This window comes from Triturus cristatus, chromosome 1_2, assembly GCF_964204655.1.
Source record: "Triturus cristatus chromosome 1_2, aTriCri1.1, whole genome shotgun sequence".
Lineage (NCBI taxonomy): Eukaryota > Metazoa > Chordata > Amphibia > Caudata > Salamandridae > Triturus > Triturus cristatus.
In genome coordinates, this window is record NC_140580.1 from 522,755,270 (window position 1) to 522,776,427 (window position 21,158).

At 44.8% G+C, this 21,158-nt stretch overlaps 1 protein-coding gene across 7 annotated transcripts in view; it reads right to left on the reverse strand.

Moving 5' to 3' along the window:
- CUTC (cutC copper transporter) overlaps positions 1–21,158 on the reverse strand; it is a 227,070-nt gene that overhangs the window by 200,305 nt on the left and 5,607 nt on the right. For 4 of the 7 annotated variants that reach the window (XM_085606309.1, XM_085606310.1, XM_085606302.1 and 1 more), the window contains exon 2: positions 10,851–10,959. The exons of the other annotated variants lie outside the window; for them this stretch is intronic. The gene's annotated coding sequence lies outside the window, so the exon portion shown is untranslated. The remainder of the gene's footprint in view (positions 1–10,850; positions 10,960–21,158) is intronic. 7 annotated transcript variants of the gene reach the window in all.

A 21,158-nucleotide genomic window follows, 5' to 3' on the forward strand; every position in this document is an offset into this window, starting at 1 on the left:
GTATGCTCAGACGTGAGTCCCTTGCTCACTTTGCCACTGGATTCAAGCAAGCCTGGCTGAAGACGGCTGAAATGCCAGAAACCGGTCCTAGGAAGCTTGTTTCCGGTCCAGGGAAGGCATGGCTTGGCAGTTCGGGCTGGACTGTTCCCATGAGGCACAGGGTCAGACTGATTTGCATATGGCCATGTCTGAACTGGGGTGGCAGAGTGGGCTAAAGAACGGTGATGGATCAAACCCAGATCTGTTGACTGGGTGTGAGTGTTTGATTGGTTCTGATGCTCCGTCCATCACCACCCCCTTTTGTACCACATTAATCAAAGAAGCTGCGAGGGGTGGGAGGTGTTGTGGGCGGCTGAGAGATTAAGAGAAGTGAAATCAGCACTGTATGCCGGCAAGCAGAGGGCTAAAGAAAAGTAGCTGCGAGGGGTTGTGAGGGAAGGAGGCACAGGTAGATTAAGTAAATCGCGGGTCAGGATTAGTCGTGAGCAGGATCACATGAGCGTGCTAAGCCCTCCGTCGACGCAGCTGCTCCACTCTGTTCAAAGAAGCCGTTTGCCTGGACTGGAGCCGGAAGAATTAGAAACAAGCATTGGCCGCACGCGCGCCTCGCGCTTAAAGTAAAAAAAAAAAAAAAAGACAAGCCAGGCGGAGCGTGGCGCGCGCGCTTGGGGGCGCGGACCCTTTGAAGTGCTCTCAAAAAGCGGAGTGCATGGTGGCACAAAGCGCGTGATTGTGCGCGTGCTAGCAATGCAATCCGCTTTTTGGGAGCACTTTTAAAAGCCCCTATAGTCTCGCTTTGCGATCGCTTACGCAATAGCAAGGCGAGACCTAAAAAAGAGAAGATTTTTACATAGCATTGAATTTATTCAAGGTGGTCTCAGTTTTGACAATTCAAAAGAAGCATAGTGAAGCAATTTGCCAAGGATCACACAATTCGGTCAAGTGTTGAAGTTGGGATTTGAAACCCGCTTTCGGGTAACAATGTTTTTCAGCCACTAGATTAATATTTCCTCTTCCATCCCACATCGTAAAAGGACAATGCTTTGAGTTTACACATTTCATGACCTTCATTTGTACATTACGTTTACTCAATTTAAGTACTGCATTTTAATTCAGTCAGGCCCGAACGATGCATAACATGTGAAATCTTTCTTGAACATTTAGGCAGGAACTATTCTTATGTTAATATAACTGCCTAACTCCGACCTAAACAAGTATGGGGTGAGCGGATCAGCACCCCAATCACGGCTTGCAATCATTTGGACAACAGCCATAAATTATGCATTGAAGCTCAGCTCGGTTGCAGACAACATTTTTTTTAATAGATTAATGCGCTTAACTTTATACGTCTAGTACTTTTGATCTTAAAAGAGCAATACCTTCCGGCTGCCTAAAATAGAAAGGTGGAAATGTAGCGCCTGGCTGGGCTCTGTTTTGGATCCGCAGAGCCCGTAGGTAGGACACGTTTGTAGTCATACGAGTCCAGCTGGTGCCTTGCCACAAACTAGTGACGCATCTAGGAGGTGGAAGAGCCGACAAATGACCCGGAGAGCCGGGGCACGTGCCCGCCCGGGCTCCGAACCTCCGTGCAGGAGCTCAGCCGTCGAAATATGCGGCAGGTAAACATCGCAACAACAACAAAAAAAAATTCAAGTTAAAAAAAACGTATTTAACACGCAGAAGCTTTTCAGAGTATTACATCACATTATCTCTCACTTAAAGAAGTGTTTTTTAAAAGGGAGTTTGAAGGTGCAGTCATATGTGATGCAGAAAAAGGAGGCTTCGTTAAAGAAGCTTATTGGAGAAACAAACGGCGCGCCGCTGCTAATTACAACAAGCGCTGAAAGACAAGCGCTGTTACCAAAAAAGGGTTGGACCCAAATTACGTCACTGGGACCTGGGTATTGAACAGTACGGCACACAAAGTGGCCCCAATGCACAATTAAGCAAGATAAAATTTAGCAAAATGAAAAATAAAATTAAGACAAACACGTATTATGATCACTACTCAGTGTTTTTTAATCACACTGACTATACACACACAATATTATTCCAGTTATATCACAAATACAGTGCCCCTAGGTGGGAAGGGAGAGGGTGTGGGTATATGTGATTGGAGTGAGGATAGAGGGATGAATAATAGTTGACATTTGGACAATATTGGGCCAATGTCTTTAAGCCAGAATTTCCACAGTATAGTCAAGAAGAACAAATAGCCATGCTTAATGATACAGTCACAGTGATTAATCTCTGTTGGTCACAAACTGGCAATTAGTGCAGACGTCGACCTTTCAAACCCAAAAACATAGTAGGTTATTGGAACCCTTACGGCGGGTCTTCCTCAGGATGGGGGTAGAAGGGAAGGGTTACCTGGGGATAGAGTGTAAGATTACCTTAAAATTGAGATCATGTGAAATAAAAAACTATTTGTATTAGGCCAAAGCCTCATTAATTACCATGAGGCGCCCTTCACTGGGGGCTAGTGGGTATGAGTAGGTGCGTAGGCTCCAACGTATAGAGAGCGAGGACAGTCACCTGCAGGAGTAAAACGCAGAGTGAGACAGAACCTTGCCATGGGTTTAATTGGTTGGATATGGAAGATGACAGATTGCTCAACTTACTTGTATAGATGTAAGTCCATCCCAAAAGGGGGGCCAAAGCCGGATTACTCAACTTGGTCCTACCATAGATTGGGTTCTGAATGTAAAGTTGGAAAATGGAAACGCTAATGAGGACCGAGAAACCAGCAATGAATGGAACAGCATTCAATACATACTAGGGCTGCAAATCTGTTGAAATCTACATTAAAAAAGGGGGAGTTCCTGAACAACTCCGTGGGTCTGGCAAAAATGCTCTGAGGCTGTCTCATTCTGGAAATCAATGGAAAGGAGAAAAATTTCTGTTTGAGAAACCAAACTAACTCCTCTGGCCATGAGAGGTGCGTCTGCTGTTACTAAGCATGTGGAAAACTCACCGCTATGCGCCAAACACGTCTCCGTCCGTGTAAATGGGACCTGAGCTCTATTCCTGCTCTTTAAAATACGGGGGCTCGGCAAATCAAGGCACGAGCGTGACGTCATCGAGGCAGACGCTCGATGCATGTCAGGCCTGTCAGAAACATGAGAGTAAGAGAAGACAGACTCTGTTAGGGGCTAGAATAATAAAACCTCAAGGAGTTAGATTATAAACGCTAAAAATTGCCAGAACTGCCTAATGTGGTGCAAAACAATCCATAGTCTAAGCTGTTGTGTTTGAGTAAAATTCTATCTTATTAACATCGATTGGGATAAATTCCAGAAAAGGACTCGAACACAAAATGATGGTATTAAACCAGGATTAACAATACATATGCTTGGTTAGCGTTACACTTTATGTAGATCTGCAAGCACAATTCAGAAGGAATAAGGCACATAACCAAAAGTGAATTAAAAGGCTGTGTTTACAAACTGCCGTCTTGTGCATATATTGCATCTAACTGTGTGATCTGAAGCAGCACATGAAAGGTGGCATTCCACTAATGTTAAAAGGAAATCATTCTAGTGTTAGACAAGCTAGTTGCGCATGACTGACTTCAAATTCATTCAGTCCATTTTGTAGGGAGTCTAAAAGAATCATCCATTTGTATTCCCTTAAGTTAAGAATCATTCCAATATTGCCACCCCTGGAACAGAGGAAGGCTTTCTCAAGTACTACCCACTGTAGTTCGTCTGGGCTGTGGTCCATAGTCCTAAAATGGTCGACCAAGGGCGCTCCCTGCACACCGCATCTAATTCGGCTACAGTGTTGTAGAATACGTGCTTTGATTTTCTGTTGCGTTTGGCCTACATATATGATGCCACAGGACACACGATGCGTAGATCACATTGTGTGTGTTGCAATTCGTGAATGATTTCAAGTTGATTACATGGTTTTTGTAGATGAACTGTTTAGTTTGAATGGTCGTTTGGCAGGCCTTGCATTGACCACACTTGAAATGGCCAAGTGTAAGAGGTAGGTTCCACAGAGATTGGATAGATGGCGCCTCAGGGGGTTCAAGGAAAGAGCGTACTATGTGGTCTTTAACACTTTTAGCTTTCTTGTATGAGTGCATCGGAGGATCAGTTTGCTCTTTGTCATCAGAAATCAAGCCCCAGTGTCTATCACTTTCTCGATTGCATTACTTTGTGTGAAGAAAGTGGTCACGCATATCATCTTTTGCATTGGTCCATCTTTCTTCTCTTTTGCGAACCCGCTGGAAGTGTCCGAACGGTAGATTATCTCTCAATCCTCTTGGGTGGTAGCTATTGTATCTCAAGAGGGAATTCCTCTCAACCGGCTTGCGATATAGAGTTGTATACAGTTTATTCTCCTCGCATCGGATAGTGATGTCTAAAAAGTCAATTTCTCTGGGGTCAGAGTGAATCGTAAATTGTATATCCTGGCTTTAAGCATTTAGCCAGGTATGAAAACTGCCAAGTTCTGCAGTGTCCCCAGTCCAGATAATAAGTATATCATCGATATACCTCCTCTATAAGGACACCTTATCGATGTAGGGATTGGACTCATTGAAGAAGAAAGACTTTTCAAAGTGGTCCATATAGATAATGGCCAGATCTGGGGCGAAGGCAGCCCCCATTGCCACTCCTTTTGTTTAAAACAGAAATAATTCTGAAAAGTGAACAAGTTCTTCATCATGGCTATGCGTAGTAAACCAATGATACATTCAGTTGGAACCGCTGTTGGTGCAGGTCGTTGGTCCAGTACTTGACCCATGACCTCGACAGAATATTCTTGCGGTATGCTTGTATATAGGGACACGATGTCATAGGTCACCAAGAGTTGTTTGCTTGGATCAAAGAACGCTGAACAACGAGGTTAATGGTTTGCATCGTGTCCCTTAAATATGCCTGTGTCGTCTCTGCTATCGGTTTGAGGAAGTGGTCTATGTAGCTGCATAATGGTTCTAGCATTGATCCACATCCTGAGGCGATGGGACGTCCTGGGGGATTTTGTGTGTTCTTATGAATTTTGGGCAAGGTGTATATGGTGGGGATCCGTGGTTGCTTCTGGTTTAGATATTGAAATTCAAGGTTGGCCAGATATCCTTGTTCAAGGCCGTCAGTAGTCAGGGTAGGTGTTTCCTGGGCGAGGTCCTTCGAGGGGTCAGATCGTATCTTCATGTAGCTGACTCCGTCCTGTAATTGACTGAGGATCTCCTCCTTGTAGTTGGTTACGTCTTGGACCACAATGGCGCCACCCTTATCCGCAGGCTTAATCACAATGACCTTATTGTTCTTAAGTGAGATAAGGGCTTCCTTTTCCATCTTTGTGATGTTGTATTTCGTATGTTTGTACTCCTTGAGTATTTTGGAGACATCTCGCAGGGCAACGCTCTCTTACGCTAACATTTTTCTCGTCATGTTGAGGGCTGGTGGAACAAATGTTGAAGGAATCCTCAACCCCGTCTGTGATACTGCCAGGGATGGTGGAGAATGTTTGAAGAAATACCTGAGACGGATTTTCGAAAGGATCGATGTAATTCAGTCTTGATGGCAAAGTCATGGGGGCGTGCCGTAGGTACAAAAGAGAGACCCTTACTGAGAACAGTGATTTCCTCGTTTTGCAGTTCATATGAGGAAATGATGACTACAGGGTTCTGTGGCCTCCTCACCACCTGTAGACCTTGCGGCGGGTTTGGATCTCCCCGTGGTTCTCCAGTTGGAAGCGGACTTGCTTCTGTGTTTTTCCACATCCTCTCTCCCAGTTGCCGCTGGTCGTTGGCTGACCTCGTTGTTGTCCTCTCGGCCCGTAGCCACCTCTACCCCTGGGTGGTCTTTATTGGCCTTCCCCTAAAAAAGGGTACGGTCCTTGGGGTGTATGCCAGTTGTCTTGTTATCCGTAGTCGGTACTTGGTCCAGGCTGTTCTTTGTCCAGATCTGGCCATTATCTATATGGACCACTTCAAAAAGTCTTTATTCTTCAATGAGTCCAATACCTACATCGATAAGGTGTCCTTATGGAGGAGGTATATCAATGATATACTTAGGATATACATACTTACGAAGGTTTTCAAATTGGAAGCTAAACGATTCCTTATGAACAAATTCTCACCCTAAGAGGGATAAGTTCACTTGCTTATTGACATTGTTCCCACTATCAGGATACCTCCATTGTATTACCCTCCTGGGCGCAATTGTCCAGCATTTTGCGACCATTCCAGTCTTTTTTTTTTTCTCCCTCCCTTCTTCTCTTGCGAATGTTGATATTGCTTTTATGTTCTTCCTCCTATCATATTGTAAAGCGCTCTGATATCTTTGGGATCTTGTTCGCGCTATATAAAACTTTATAAATAAATAAATAAATAAATTTAAAAAATATGATCTGGACTGGGGACACTGCAGAACTTGGCAGTTTTCATACCTGGCTAAATGGTAAAAGCCAGGATATACAATTTACGATTCACTCTGACCCCAGAGAAATTGATTTTTGAGACATCACTATCCGTTGCGAGTTGAATAAACTGTATACCACTTTATATCGCAAGCGGGCTGAGAGGAATTCCCTCTTGAGATACAATAGCTACCACCCAAGAGGATTGAGAGATAATCTACCGTTCGGACAGTTCCTGCGGGTTCGCAGGAACTGTTCCAAGAGAACAGATTACATGGCCCAATCAGAGGACCTGAGCACCCAACAATTGGAGAGGGTTACCCAAAGAGGTTGATTAGGAGAGCACAGAAGAGGGCCTGATACGGCCCCCGGGAGAACCTGCTGACACCCAAAGAGAAGAAAGATGGACCAATGCAAAAGAAGATATGCGTGACCATTTTCTCCACACAAAGTAATACAATCAAGAAAGTGATAAACACACACAGGGGCTTGATTTCTGATGACATAGAGTAAACTGATCCTCTGATGCACTCATATAAGAAAGCTAAAAGTGTTAAAGACCACATAGTACGCTCTTTCCTTGAACCCCCTGAGGCGCCATCTATACAATCTCTGTGGAACCTACCTCCATCGCTTGGCCATTTCAAGTGTGGTCAATGCAAGGACTGCCAAACGACCATTCAAACTAAACAGTTCATCTACAAAAAACATGTAATCAACTTGAAATCATTCACGAATTGCAACACGAACAATGGGATCTACGGCATCGCGTGTCCCTGTGGCCTCATATATGTAGGCCAAACGCAACAGAAAATCAAAGCACGTATTCTACAACACTGTAGCCAAATTAGATGCGGTGTTCAGGGAGCGCCCTTGGTCGATCATTTTAGGACTATGGACCATAGCCCAGATGAACTACAGTGGGCAGTACTTGAGAAAGCCTTCCTCGGTCCCAGGGGTGGCAATATTGGAATGATTCTTAACTTAAGGAAATGCAAATGGATGTCTTTTTTAGACTCCATACAAAATGGCCTGAATGAATATGAAGTCAGTCATGCGCAACTAGCTTGTCTAACACTAGAATGATTTCATTTTAACATTAGTGGAATGCCACCTTTCATGTGCTGCTTCAGATCACACAGTTAGAAGCAATATATGCACAAGAAGGCAGTTTGTAAACACAGCCTTTTAATTCACTTTTGGATACGTGCCTTATTCTTTCTGAATTGTGCTTGCAGATCTACATAGAGTGTAAAGATAACCATGCATATGTATTGTTAATCCTGGTTTAATATTTATATGCGACCATCATTGCAGGGTAAGTGCCCTGTGAATAGGTACCCGTATACATATTATTGAACCATGTGAACAGGTACCCTTATGTTTTAACCTGCATTCTGTATTCAACGATAATAATGTGTGTATGCGCTCACTTTCCAGTTTATAATATGATTGCGACCTATGGGGTTAACATTGCTGTTTCGTTTGCGAATTGTAACTTCTTATTTTTTCTTTGAGTCCTTTTCCGGAATTTATCCCAATCGATGTTAATAAGATAGAATTTTACTCATACACAACAGCTTAGACTATGGATTGTTTTACACCACATTAGGTAGTTCCGGCAATTTTTTGCGATTACAATCTAACTCCTTGAGGTTTTATTATTCTAGCCGCTAACGGAGTCTGTCTTCTCTTACTATCATGTTTCTGACAGGCCTGACATGCATCGAGCGTCTGCCTCGATGACGTCACACTCGCGCCTTGTTTTGCTGAGCCGCCGTATTTTAAAGAGCAGGAATAGAGTTCCGGTCCCATTTACACGGACGGAGACGTGTTTGGCGCATAGCGGTGAGTTTTCTACACGCTTAGTAACGGCAGACACACCTCTCATAGCCAGAGGAGTTAGTTTGGTTTCTGAATAGATATTTTTCACCTTTCCATTGATTTCCAGAATGAGACAGCCTTGGAGCATTTTTGCCAGACCCACGGAGTTGTTCAGGTAACTCCCCCTTTTTGAATGTAGATTTCAACAGACTTGCAGCCCTAGTATGTATAGAATGCTGTTCCATTTATTGCTAGTTTTTCGGTCCTCATTAGCGTTTCCATTTTCCCCCTTTACATTTAGAACCCAATCTATGGTAGGACCAAGCAGAGTAATCCGGCTTTGGTCCCCCCTTTTGGGATGGACTTACATCTATACAAGTAAGTTGAGCAATCTGTCACCTTCCATATCCAACCAATTAAACCCATGGCAAGGTTCTGTCTCACTCTGCGTTGTACTCCTGCAGGTGACTGTCCTCGCTCTCTATACGTTGGAGCCTACATGCCCACACATACCCACTAGCCCCCAGTGAAGGGCGCCTCATGGTAATTAATGAGGCTTTGGCCTAATACAAATAGCTTTTTATTTCACATGAGGTTCTCAATTTTAAGGTAATCTTCCACTCTATCCCCAGGTACCCCTTCCCTTCTACCCCCGTCCTGAGGAAAACCCCGCCATAAGGGATCCAATAACCTACAATGTTTTAGGGGTCGAAACGTCGACATCTGCACTAATTGCCAGTTTGTGACCAACAGCGATTAATAACTGTGACTGTATCATTAAGCATGGCTATTTGTTCTTCTTGATTATACTGTGGAAATTCTGGCTTAAAGACATTGACCCAATATTGTCCAAATGTCAATTTATGTGATTTGCACACTAACTACTATTCATCCCTCTATCCTCACTCCAATCACATATACCCACACCCTCTCCCTTCCCACCTAGGGGCACTGCATTTATGATATAACTGGAATAATATTGTGTATGTATATTCAGTGTGATTAAATAACACTGAGTATTGATCATAATACATGTTTGTCTTAATTTTATTTTTGATTTTGCTAAAGTTTAGCTTGATGAATTGTGCATTGGGACCACTTTTTGTACCGTACTGAAAGACAAGCGCGGCAGAAAGTTAAAGCGACGGGAGCTGTAAAGTCATTAAAGTAATTAGTAACAGGATACTGGATGCCTGTAGACGCTGAGGGCATGTACAGCATTTACCTTGCGGGAGCGAGCAGCAGCAGGCACGATGATTGCAAACAGATGGCGCCGCTGCTCGCTCCCGCAAGGTAAACGCCATACATGCACGAGGGCTCATTGGAAACAGTGCAGAACATGCACGAGTTTCCACAAAAGCCCAGAGAGATTTCAAGAGGTCACTTCAAAGCAGCGCTTGCGCGCTACGTAGGCAAAACCTAAAAATGGGGGATTAATGGGGAGGATAGTCAGGTTTACGATGAACAAGGCACACATGCTGTTACACTAAATAGTCAAGAAAAAAGGAAAGGTAAATAGGCTGGTGTGTGTGAGAAATGGATCCCCCCTGAGTCAAGGAAGACAGTCATCGACGCACTCATCACCAGCAGAATGGACTATGGAAATGCACTCTACGCCGGCATCAACAAGTCCCTACTCCGCAGACGATACAGAACACGGCCGCCAGACTCAGCCTCGGCATCCGCCGGCACGAACACATCAGCCAACACCTACGAAGACTCCACTGACTTCCCGTGGAGAAACCTTCAAAATCCTCACTCACGCCTACAAATGCCTACACAACAACGGACCCGAATGCCTAAACGACAGAATCAATTTCTACGTACCCAAAAGAAACCTCGAACCTCACACTGGCCGGAACCCCGGGCATCGACAGAGCCAGAGCAGGCGAAAGATCCTTTTCTCACATTGCAGCCAAAATCTGAAACGAGCTACCGGCAGACATCAGACGCGCCCCCTCCCTGAACACCTTTTTTTATTTTTTAAATTGACTTTTTATTAGGTTCAGCAGTAGATATGCATACATTCACGTTCCTCAGTTCAGCATGGTACAGTATGACAATACTTTGCGGGGGGAAAAATAGCATTTACATAGAAACAACATCCAGAATTCTATCACGTCTCAGTTCTAATTATATCGATGGGGAAACACATATACCGCCCCTGTAATCGTTCCATTTGCCCCATTTCTTATCCCACTTCTTCGGCGGGCACCCACGTGTCGTAAATACTTTCTTTTCTGCCACCATACATTTGTCAAGTTCTATCATCCATGTCCGGACACTCGGTGGGTTACCTACCCCCCAGCCCCTGGCGATTTCCCGTTTGACAAGGGTGTAGCCCAGTGTGGCCAGTTGTTTTTCTATCTTCCCTGAACACCTTCAGGGAGACCCTCAAGACCTGGCTCTTCGGCTAACAGTTCGGCGAACTCACCCCCCGCCTTGAGACCCTCATGGGTGAGTAGCGCGCTTACAATTCCCCTGATTGATTGAGTAGTGGTGAGAGGCCCAAAAAATGTGTATAGGGACATTTGGTAGAACTACAGGTCACTGCAGGATCCTTTGAGATGTCTGTGCTTAATCAAGATTGGGGAGCAACATTAGGATACTCTGGTGCCAGGTTTGCAAGACACAAGAAAGCTTTTATTTTTACCTACCAACAAGCTCGGCCGTAGCCCTCCGTCTAGGCAGCTCTCTCCTCTTCTGGTGCTACTTCAGTGGCGTCTTTAACACATTTTGTCAACAGATGGCCTTGCTCTGGTATTCCTAAAAGCATGAATATGACACTTTCACAATAAAGAAATCGACTGGTAGGTTAACTTTACCATGTGCATGCCAGAAGATAAGCACCCCATAGCTTTATTTTCGTGTCCAGATGTCACCCACACCTTAGAGACTGTTTCAGCCAAGTTTTCCCCACACTGCCTGCCCTAAGACACAAATGTGCTTAAGACAATGGTGGGGTCTATTTGAATCAAGGCTGAATAAAGGCTTCTGTGCCTTATGCAGAGGCTAATGCTACTGCACAGCGGCATGGAAGGCCATTCACATATACTGTAACGGACAATGGCAGCACTGCAGGATTGTCTTAGGGTGTTCTTGAGTGTTACTCTCGAGTTGCTGGGGGGGGTTCCAGGGATTGTCTGAACCAGAGTAAATGATTACGAAATGGCTAGTGATACACTGAAGAAGCATACAATTACATCATACTTTAAAATTCTATTGTCTTTATGCACAAACTAGTTTGATATTTTTGGAAGGAGGAGTGAAAATATAACTATCCCCTCTCGTCACTCTTCTTGGTGGTGGTTCAAAACAAAATACTGGGTAAAATGCCTGTATTGAATTAGTATGAAAAGCATGAATTATTGCAGATGATCACGCTGTGATGCAGAGCTTTGCTGCTGGAGGCTAAAGCCACCTGCGGCCAAACTCCAATGGTTGCCAGATTCAGAGGTTTGATGTGGGTACAATAAAGCTATTAACAGGATACCTGCCCCACCTAGCTCCACCATACAACAAGCATTTGCAATGCAATAGGTCTCGCAGTTACCCTAGTTTAAGCTAATGGCATTGTAAATGACAATGCCTTTTATTTATGTTTTTAAAACGAAAACAAAAATAAAAGGCATTGTTATTTGCAAAGTCAATAGCTCAAACTCACATAAATGCGAGACCTATTGCATTGCAAATGCTTATTTGGCTCTGGTGGCGACAAGGCCGCCAGTCACACATGCAAATGAAGTGTTTGAGGTCAATAGGCAATATTAGGCAATCATATTTGAAGTGTGATCAGTGAGAATTTACGACTGGTCAACAAAGGTACGTGACTTCGCGGTGCACACCCCCACACCCTATATCTGGCCGCATACATAGCAAAACGAAGTACAGTGCTTGGGCTATAATTCATGAATTTGTCATAAATCCCAAAGCAGAGGGGTAATAACGACCACGATCCACAAATCCAGGCCTAAAATAACCCAAATGAGCTCTTATTTTGTGAACTCGCTGTCGGGGCGCTATGCAAATGGCCCCGAATATCAGTTGCTAAATTATGGGACTGGCAGCGCCATGAACGGCTCTTACAGGGACTCTGGCAGCATGAACTCCAGCTCGTATGGCTATAACTACAATGGCAAGGACCTCACAGTCAACCGGCAAGCCTCTTCCGGCCACTTCGGGCGGTGGAAGACACCTCAGCCCCCCCGGCCGCATAGGAGGGCAGGTTCAGGCAGGCGCCCAGCTGCTCCCTGTTCTCGCCAGAGCCCTTGCCCTGCTCCAACAGCAAGCAGCCGCCCTCCTCCTCCACGTCCCCCCCATCCGCATTCCCGGTCACACTTCTGCCCAGGCCCATCGGACAACAAGGGATTCAGCCCCCCTCCTCCCCCGTAGTGTGTCTCAGCTCGAGCTGCTGTGGGCTCCGCTGGGCTGTGTCTGCAGTCTTATCTCCGGCACAGCCTGGCATGCCTGAGTTTTTCACAGGTCGTTAAAGACCATTTGCATGTTTACATACCTTTTGTAAACTAGTTACTGAGGCTTAGTTTTTTAGGTCTTGCCTGAGCCAGCGCTTTAGCGCTGCTCTCGCGAGAGCTTTTGTAAATGGGGGTTTTGGAAGTGCAAACTAGTGCTTTCAGGCCGCCAACAACAGTGCATGTGCGCCGGGCGCGCGCACCATTTGGCAGCCTGCGTGATCAATTCGCGGCCGCTTTGATGTTCTCAGTGAGCCGCGCGGCCACTGAGAACATCAAAGCGGCCGCGAAAGTGCACACCATTTGCCACCCCCTCCCTTATCCCACTTCCTGCTTGTTGGAAAAGGAGCTTTTTTGAAACACTCTTTCTGCACACCTCCGAACGCCACGATCTCCTTAAAATATAATGCAGCTTCAGCAGTCCGCATCGTATTAAAAACGCAGCGCTTCCAGTCGGACCCTCCAAACCTACTGAAAGTTATTATTAACTCCAATCACCACGTTATAAATACTCCGCTCACGCACCTCCGCAAGCTGTACAATGCGTACTTTCAAGGCAGCTTGGAGCCTAAGCCAATCGGGACACTGCTCCGACATTTTGCTCAAAACAAAGAAAGCAAATGCAAGCCCCGCCGGTCACGTGTCAGCAGCACACACACATTTACACAAGCTGATCCTCTGGCTGCACCCCAACCCCCTACCTTGTTTTTACCCAAAATGCAGCTTCTACGGTCGGCCCCTACTCCCCAGCTTCATTCATTTTTAATAAAAAGAACTCACCCAGTTCAAAATGCAACGCTCGTGCTGCTCCGCTTCAGTACAAAAGAAAGTGTGCAGCCAGGTTCAAGCATCTCCCGTCACGCCCCTTCAACAAAAGCAAACTCATAAGCAGCTTCCGTCCCTCTAAGGAATACATGTTCACTTTAATTACATGTAGCTCAGTAGATTAGAAACATCCTTTATGCACACCTCCGAACGGCACGATCTCCTTCAAATATAACGCAACTACAACAGCCGCATCGTGTTAGAAACACCGCTCTTCCGGTTGGACCTTCGAAACCTACATAAAGTGATTATTAACTCCAATCACCACGGTCAAAATGCTCCTCTCACGCACCTCATGGGAGCTGTAAAATGCGTAAATTAAAGGCGGTTTAAGCCTAAGACACTTGGGACACTGATCCTACATTTGCATCAAAACAAGGAGACCAAATGTAAGCCCCACCGGTCACGTCTCAGCAGCAGACACAGATTTCCACAAGCTCATCCTCTGGGCGCACCCTAAACCCCCTATCTTTAGGTATTTGTCTAAATGCAGCTCTAACAGTCGACCCCTCATCCCCACCTTCATTCAATTAAATTTAGGATAACTCGCCCGGGTCAAAATGCAACGCTCTCGCAGCACCACCACAAATTAAGGTGCTGTCTTACAATGCAACTTAACCGATAGAAGCGTTGGGACCATGCTCCTTCATTTAAGTACAGAACAAAATGAGGAATATGGTAGCTGGTTGGTTTACTAAAAGTGTACTTCCAAATGTACATTACATGCCTTTGTATATTTCTTCAGTGGTTTCTTTCCTGTACTTCATTTGTTTATTGTCACTCGGAGGCAATAACCCACATTTAGACCCAGACTCATATATTATTTCATTTCACACTTTTGTACGTGTCGCAGTAAAAACAACCAGGGGTAAGTTCGCAAGGAATTGCACCCACACCTTGATTAGCGGCAGGGCTGCATTAGAGAAAAAGAGTCCCCGCGTGCACACGATCGGCAGCACCCTGGAAATAGAATCTTTGCTATGTGGCGTGGCGGTTAACATACTAGTTAATCATACCCCGTGGCACTCTATGTGCCATGAAGGTAGTACTGCCACCGTGTACTGGATGCCTCAATCAGCAGCTGGCACTGCAGGCACATGGCAAAGAAGGGAGGACGGCGCAGGATTTGTCAAACAGATTGAAAGTCATTGCAGCTTCTCTGACGCTGCAGGGAGGGAGGAAACAGTCCTGCTGCTGGCCTCCTTTGGAGTTTCGCGCTAGAGCCCCTCCTAATAGCTTCTTAAAGCTTGAGCGATTTCAGCACTGAGTAGCAATCTCTGGTTGTCCACTGAGGATATTGGAAGGAATAAACACTACACGAAGCGCTCTGCGCATTCATTTATTTTCACCATTATCAGAAGTTGTTTACAGCTATAAGATAGAACAATACACCACCATAGTACATTACTAGTAGGATTCACGGTTTTAAGGGATTTACTCTTTAAACTTTTCCATCAGCAGTAATCCATATTTATTGTTTAATGTTTAACGTACATTGATCCATAGTTAATTCATGCTTTAAGAAAAAGTGAAACAGCAGTTAGTATATTTACACTTCGATTTAGCTTATGATGGCACCTGTGCCAGAGGGTACCCTTTGGGCTTTAGTGTTAGAAGAAGCCAAACACGGTGCATCCCGGGTATAAAAAAATGCAGTACAGTGTAAACATATGTATGTCTGCAGCTGTGTAAAGCTTCACTAGGAAACCTTTTTAAGTCCCTTCTCGGACAGTGGGCACAGCCTTTGGTCTCGCAGTGATGACTTACCGCATTGGAAATGACCTGAAAGAAGGCTCATTATCAATTACTTTACATTATTTACAAAGAAAGACATACAGAGAAACAGGTGTTGTTCGGACTGTATCTGTAAAAACAAATCAGCAAAAGCAGGAATCGGGTGCATTAATAACAAGCATTGGCATAGCCGATAGGTCTCGCCTTTGGGACCTTATAAGTATTTAGTTATGCAGCACAATATCCTTGGTGTAACAACATCAACTGTTGCACGGCTAAACACTTATAAGGTCCCAAAGGAGAGTCCTATTGGCTATGCCAATGCTTGTTTTCCTAGTTCCAGTAACCCCTGTGCCCCAACTCTGCCTTTTCCTTACATTTGTATTTTACATGTACTGCAGCAGTGTGTTAAAATGCATTTCATGAAAAGAAATATAAAGTAGGGTTGCAAGAAGGAAAATACCAGCCATTTGATGTTTAAAGAGCCTGCAAAGGCCTTCTCTTGACACTAAATGGGATTGTAAATAAAATCATATGCATTCATTCGTAATGTGACTTTTCTTCTGTCTTTGTTCCCTTTAATTATCACTATTTATATTTGCTGTTCCAAGTACGCACAGATGAGTGCTGAAATATACAGCTTTAGGTGACTTCTTATTTTTGTACCGTCTGGGACATCAAAATAATGAGCAGGCAACCCTAACCATAGGACTGGAAGTGTGAAGCAGGATCAGCATATTATTTATTTCCTCCACCCTCGATCCCTGATTAATGTCATAATAGCAATAGTTTAACCTATATCTTTAAACCGTACACTGCCGTCAATTATATGCTGAGTTACTTCAAGTGTCTGGGAATGCACCCTGCATTCAGAGAACTCACTTCTCATTCTCACACTTCACTTTCACGCTCACCCTGCACTCACAGCGATCACAATGCACTCACACTGATCACCATGCACTCACATCATTCACCCTCTCACCCTGCACTCACAGTGATCACTCTGCAATCACAATGCACTTGCGTTGTTCACCCTGTACCTCAGCCTGCAGTCACACTACTCATCTGCACTTATGTGACACCTCGTTCACCTGCCCCCTCACTGCTCAATTTGCAACTCGCTCAAACAAGCCCATAATTCACCATGCATTCATTCGTCCCACTCTGCACTTACATCCGCACCTCACTCATCCTGCAGTCACTTCTCTTTCCCTACTCTCACACTGTTGCATTGCTCACCATGCACTTACATGGGCACTCTTCTCATCCACAGAGTGCAGAGGGTTAATGTGCCTGCTACAAAGAACATGTACTATGCAGATCACAGAACTTAGTGTGAGTAAACTATGAGTAGCACTATAAAGAAAAATGTTTATCAGAAAGGTGCTACAGAGAGATGAGGTGTTTTGTTGGCGAGTGGTAGAGAGGGAATTTATGGAGAAGGAGGAAACGGGGGAAGGGGCACAAAAAAAGACTGTTGCGCCGTGTGTGACCAGTGCTATGGCCAGCCCTGCCTGGGAGTGTATGCCCCCCGCGAAGGTTGGGTCTAGTGGCTCCCATGCTTCTGCCTATTACTATTATTATTTACATTTGTAGTGTGCTAATGTTACCAAAAGGTGTGCTGGGGCTAATAGCCATCTGCTGCCTGAAGGCAAATGAGAAACATACAGAAGGGGAAGGAGAACCAGCCAAATGGGGTGACCTGCAGAGTATAGAGGCAGGTTTTTATATCTTCCTAAAGGATAATAGATTCTTGGTGGAGCGAAGCAAAGGAGGGTGCACGTTCCATAACTGTGTGGCCTGCACCAAAACAGCAAGACAGATAATTCATGCCTTCCTGAATTAGGGAACAATAATCAGAGTGGCACAGGCCAAGAGGAGCATACGGGTCCAACCCGTGTGCTCGGTGTGGAGAGATGAGAGGATGAGAAAGGACAGCAAGGGAGTGAGAGAATTTGATTGAAGAGGTCAGGGATGAGGAAAAATGTGAAGTGCCGAAGGGAAGTGCGGACACGCAGGAAGTGAGTGTGAGGGAAAGTTGAGGGCACAGAGGAGGGCTGCTGTCAGACTGTGAGAAGATAGCTGAGAGATGATCTGTGACCTAAAAAGTAATTTGATACGACAGGGGTGCGGGACAGCAGCGATAGGGGAAGAGAGGGAGTACTGGGGTGGGTGCTGAGCAGTGATTAATTTGTAATAAAACATTTGCCAGGGACCTCACCAGTAGGCCACTGCAACTTTAACCACCCACCCATTGCCTTGCGTGTGCGGCCAATGACAATACCTATGCAACTACCAACCATAACACTGTACAAGTGTGACTATTTCAAGCCTCCAAAGCTATAAGAATGGCATGGATGTCAGGAGTTTATCGTTTTTAATGTATATTGAATTAATAAACAGCTGTTCTGCTCATCTCTAAATTACACAGACAGAGCCACCATGTGGCAGACGGTCATAGTGCCAGTGTGCACAATCAGGTGCCAGTGCGGAGCACCGGAAACCACCTGTTCAAATTAAGCACTGGTGCTGAGGTAACAGGGGAGAGGGACATTGGTTCAAGAAGGTGTTTAAAAACAAAGGAGAGATGTGAAAGATGAATTGGGGGACTGGAGAGGTGTAAGATACAAATAGACAACAATTTGAATGGAGAGACTTGAGGTGAATGAGAAGTGCAGATGGGCACGGGAAGTGACGGGGCCAGAGAGGCCATGAAATAAATGCAAGAAACTGTTAGAGATGAGGGCAGTTAAAAGACAGAATGGCAAGAGGTGATTAAGGGTATAGTGAGAAGTTGAATGGGGAGAGTTCAGAAGTTGTAAAAAGGGGTGAAAGAAAATGGCCTGCAAAGTGAGAGAGGGATCCGGGATTGGGAGAGGAGAGAGGGATGGAAGGGAGGGGTGAGAGGAAAGCGGCATGGGTATATTGCTTAACTCTGCACAAGACTGCCAGGGTTTTAAGGGACCCCTGCTGCTCCCGGCCAGGGCCAGGTGAGCTTCTAACGTGGCAGCACGTATTCCTGCAGAGTGGAAGGCCCATCACAAAGGTTGACTAGACATCTTTCTGATGTTAATTGCTGTATTTTGGTTATAAACTGGTACTGATGGGGTGAAATCTTTCCTCAGTGTTACTGTGTGCAAAAAATGTCAAAATAATGAAGCAATTCTATCCCAAAATAACGCGGCATCACATAACATTATTTAAATTTTCTTCCCACACAATTTAGTCAAGCCTGTCGTGTAATTTGGTCCTCACCTGCCTCGTAATTCCAGAAGCCCTGCCTACAGGTTTAGAAAGGTTTGTCAGGAGGGGGTCCTTACGACTGAAAATGTTGACAGGGGGGTCTCGGCACCCAAAGGTTTGAAGACCTCTGCAATAGGTGTGCACCAATTTTGAGCTATGTTGCACTTAGCAGTAATCAAAGTAGCACCATAAACAGTTTCTGATATCTTGACAGATTATCAATAAGATTTAGGATGGAGATATGTGGATTAAGCAACGCCCTAGAACCCAGCACCTCGTAGCATTCTCTTTCTTTTGAGTCCCAGAATCCCTGTAGGACACCGCTGTGCCACACCATGTGCAACAATACCCCGACCTGACACCGGTGACAACTCAGAAGAATAAAGTTCTGTATAAACCGAACGGTATACTGTCCTCCAGCTGTACCCAAGGAATGGATACGCTCTGTAATGGTCAGTTGGCTACCCTTCTCTTTTGCCTCGGGGACATATATGGCTAAAGAAAGACCACTTTCTATGTGGAAGAACTGTATGTCCTATTGGGAATAGACTGCACTTGGCCCTGTGGGAATCAAGCCTGCAAAGGGATCCAGACCCTAACAGTCTTCCCTGGAAGTCTGGCAACTGTAGGAAAGCCCAGGAATAGGTTTTCAAGCACATACAAAATTGGGACATTTGATGAACTTGTGGAGGACTGGGATAAGATTCTGAGGCGCTCTGAGGAAGACTTCACGTCAGCCACTACAAATTGCTGGTTACGACGCCTTTCAAGTGAAGTTTGAGGCTATAATGAGACTTTTGAGCAAAAGTATCTGATCTCATGGAGCCCTGGTCAGCTACAGTTTTCTGCCCTGCCTTCCACTACTGGAGGGTTTGAGGAACCAAAGAAGTGACTGAGCACAAACGTAGAACTTGGGGCATGGACAAAGCAGCAAAGCCATTATTGCCTTTTTTTTTCCTCCAATGTCAGGTCTGCCTTGAGAGCAGCTATTGCTAGGCCTACTGTGATCAACCTAAAAAAAGGGTTTTCAGGAGTATACAGAGAGGGGATCCACCCACATGTTGGTAGACAACTGCAGGGGTGTGGAATTTAATAAAATATCAACTTGTCCATGAGGCCGGTTGCTTCATAAATCTACTTGCCCTGTAACAAAACCCACTTGCCCCTTTTGTGCCATGTCGCGTAGCGACAAATTATGGCAGCAATCCCATCATGTAAGAGCTCTGATGTGGCCTCTCTGATTATTTAAACACATAATAGTTAAGGGGTAGGAGATGCCCCACTCCGCCCTCCTAGGTATACCTTTACACACACATAGAAATGGGGCTTCATAAGTAATGTCGCTGTGAACAAGAGGAGAAAAACCCACAGGTGTTTTAATACTGCCCTCAACCACCGAAATTCATTATGCAGATTGGAGGGGTAGGTGGTTCATAAATACCCACCATACCACCTCCACTGGTCCTGGAATTACCTTTTAACCAGACCAGGGAATTCATCATTAAAGGGTCTGTTTTGGAGATCCAGTGGTCTATTTTTAACATTGTTCTGCACTTTTCACTTGATCCCACACATTGTCTTTGAGTGTTTAGTTTTGTCTTCTCCTCCCTATTGCTCCACATCCAGCGTTGGCTTGCACGGAGGGGGAGTCAGCAGCACTATGAAGAAGCATGCAACAGATTTCTGTGGGTGAGGGCAGTATTAAAACACCTGTGGGTTTTTCTCCTCTTGTTCACAGCGACATTAGTTACGAAGCCCCATTTCTATGTGCATGTAAAAGCCTCTCTGATTATGCCAGGGCTCATACCATAGTAGGATTTGAATACTAGCACTTCCCTTATTTTGCCACCTTTCAGCAGAGCTACATACTGGGGCTGAAGGTAGTGATAAGCAATAGTTCCGGGATTGAAATTCCCTTTTGAGTCTGCGCAAACCTATTAACATGCATGTTTTAAGGGTTTATACCAGCTCTTCTCTAATCTTTTCCCATCCTGAGAGAGGTTGGAAATGTACTCCTGACTATGGCAGACTTGAAACTTCTTCTTCAAAAAAGTAATTGGAGGGAAAGTGAATTTGCAAACGCTCAACAGATTTCCGCATGAGGAAATCTACACATGCGTGTGTGCTTGTGCTAAAATGCAGTTCACAAATATTTTCTAGCACTACAATTACTTGACCTACTTCTTTAAATTTCTCTGAATTCATGAAAGCAGTAAATCTGTGCAAATGCAATGACATATACCATGGGTGCACTTTTGAAATTTCTTTAATAATTGGGCCCCTAATTAGGTCTGGCGTTAACCAAGACGTTTTTTGTTTATTAAAATTCCATCTCTCTCTCTCTCTCTTTCTGTTGGCTGGCTTCACTATGTGTGACAGCATTCTGCTCCTTCACAAGAAGCATATTGACACACAAAGTAGTTTTCTTCAGTGCCAGGAACCAATGTGACAATGTGTGCTTTTTGAGACCAAACTTTGTTTGCCTTTTGCCAATGCTCGTTATAATGGGGAGGGCCTGGCAGCTCCCACACCAATATAGTTTTACAAAAAACAAAACAAGACACGTATTGACAAAACCAAAAGGTTGACCACCAATTTCAGATCTACTGACTTTGCCAATGCTCTTTTATTTTTGTTTCCCATAATCTTGTTGAAACTGGTTACACCAATTTTCCTTCAGGAATATTTTTGGGA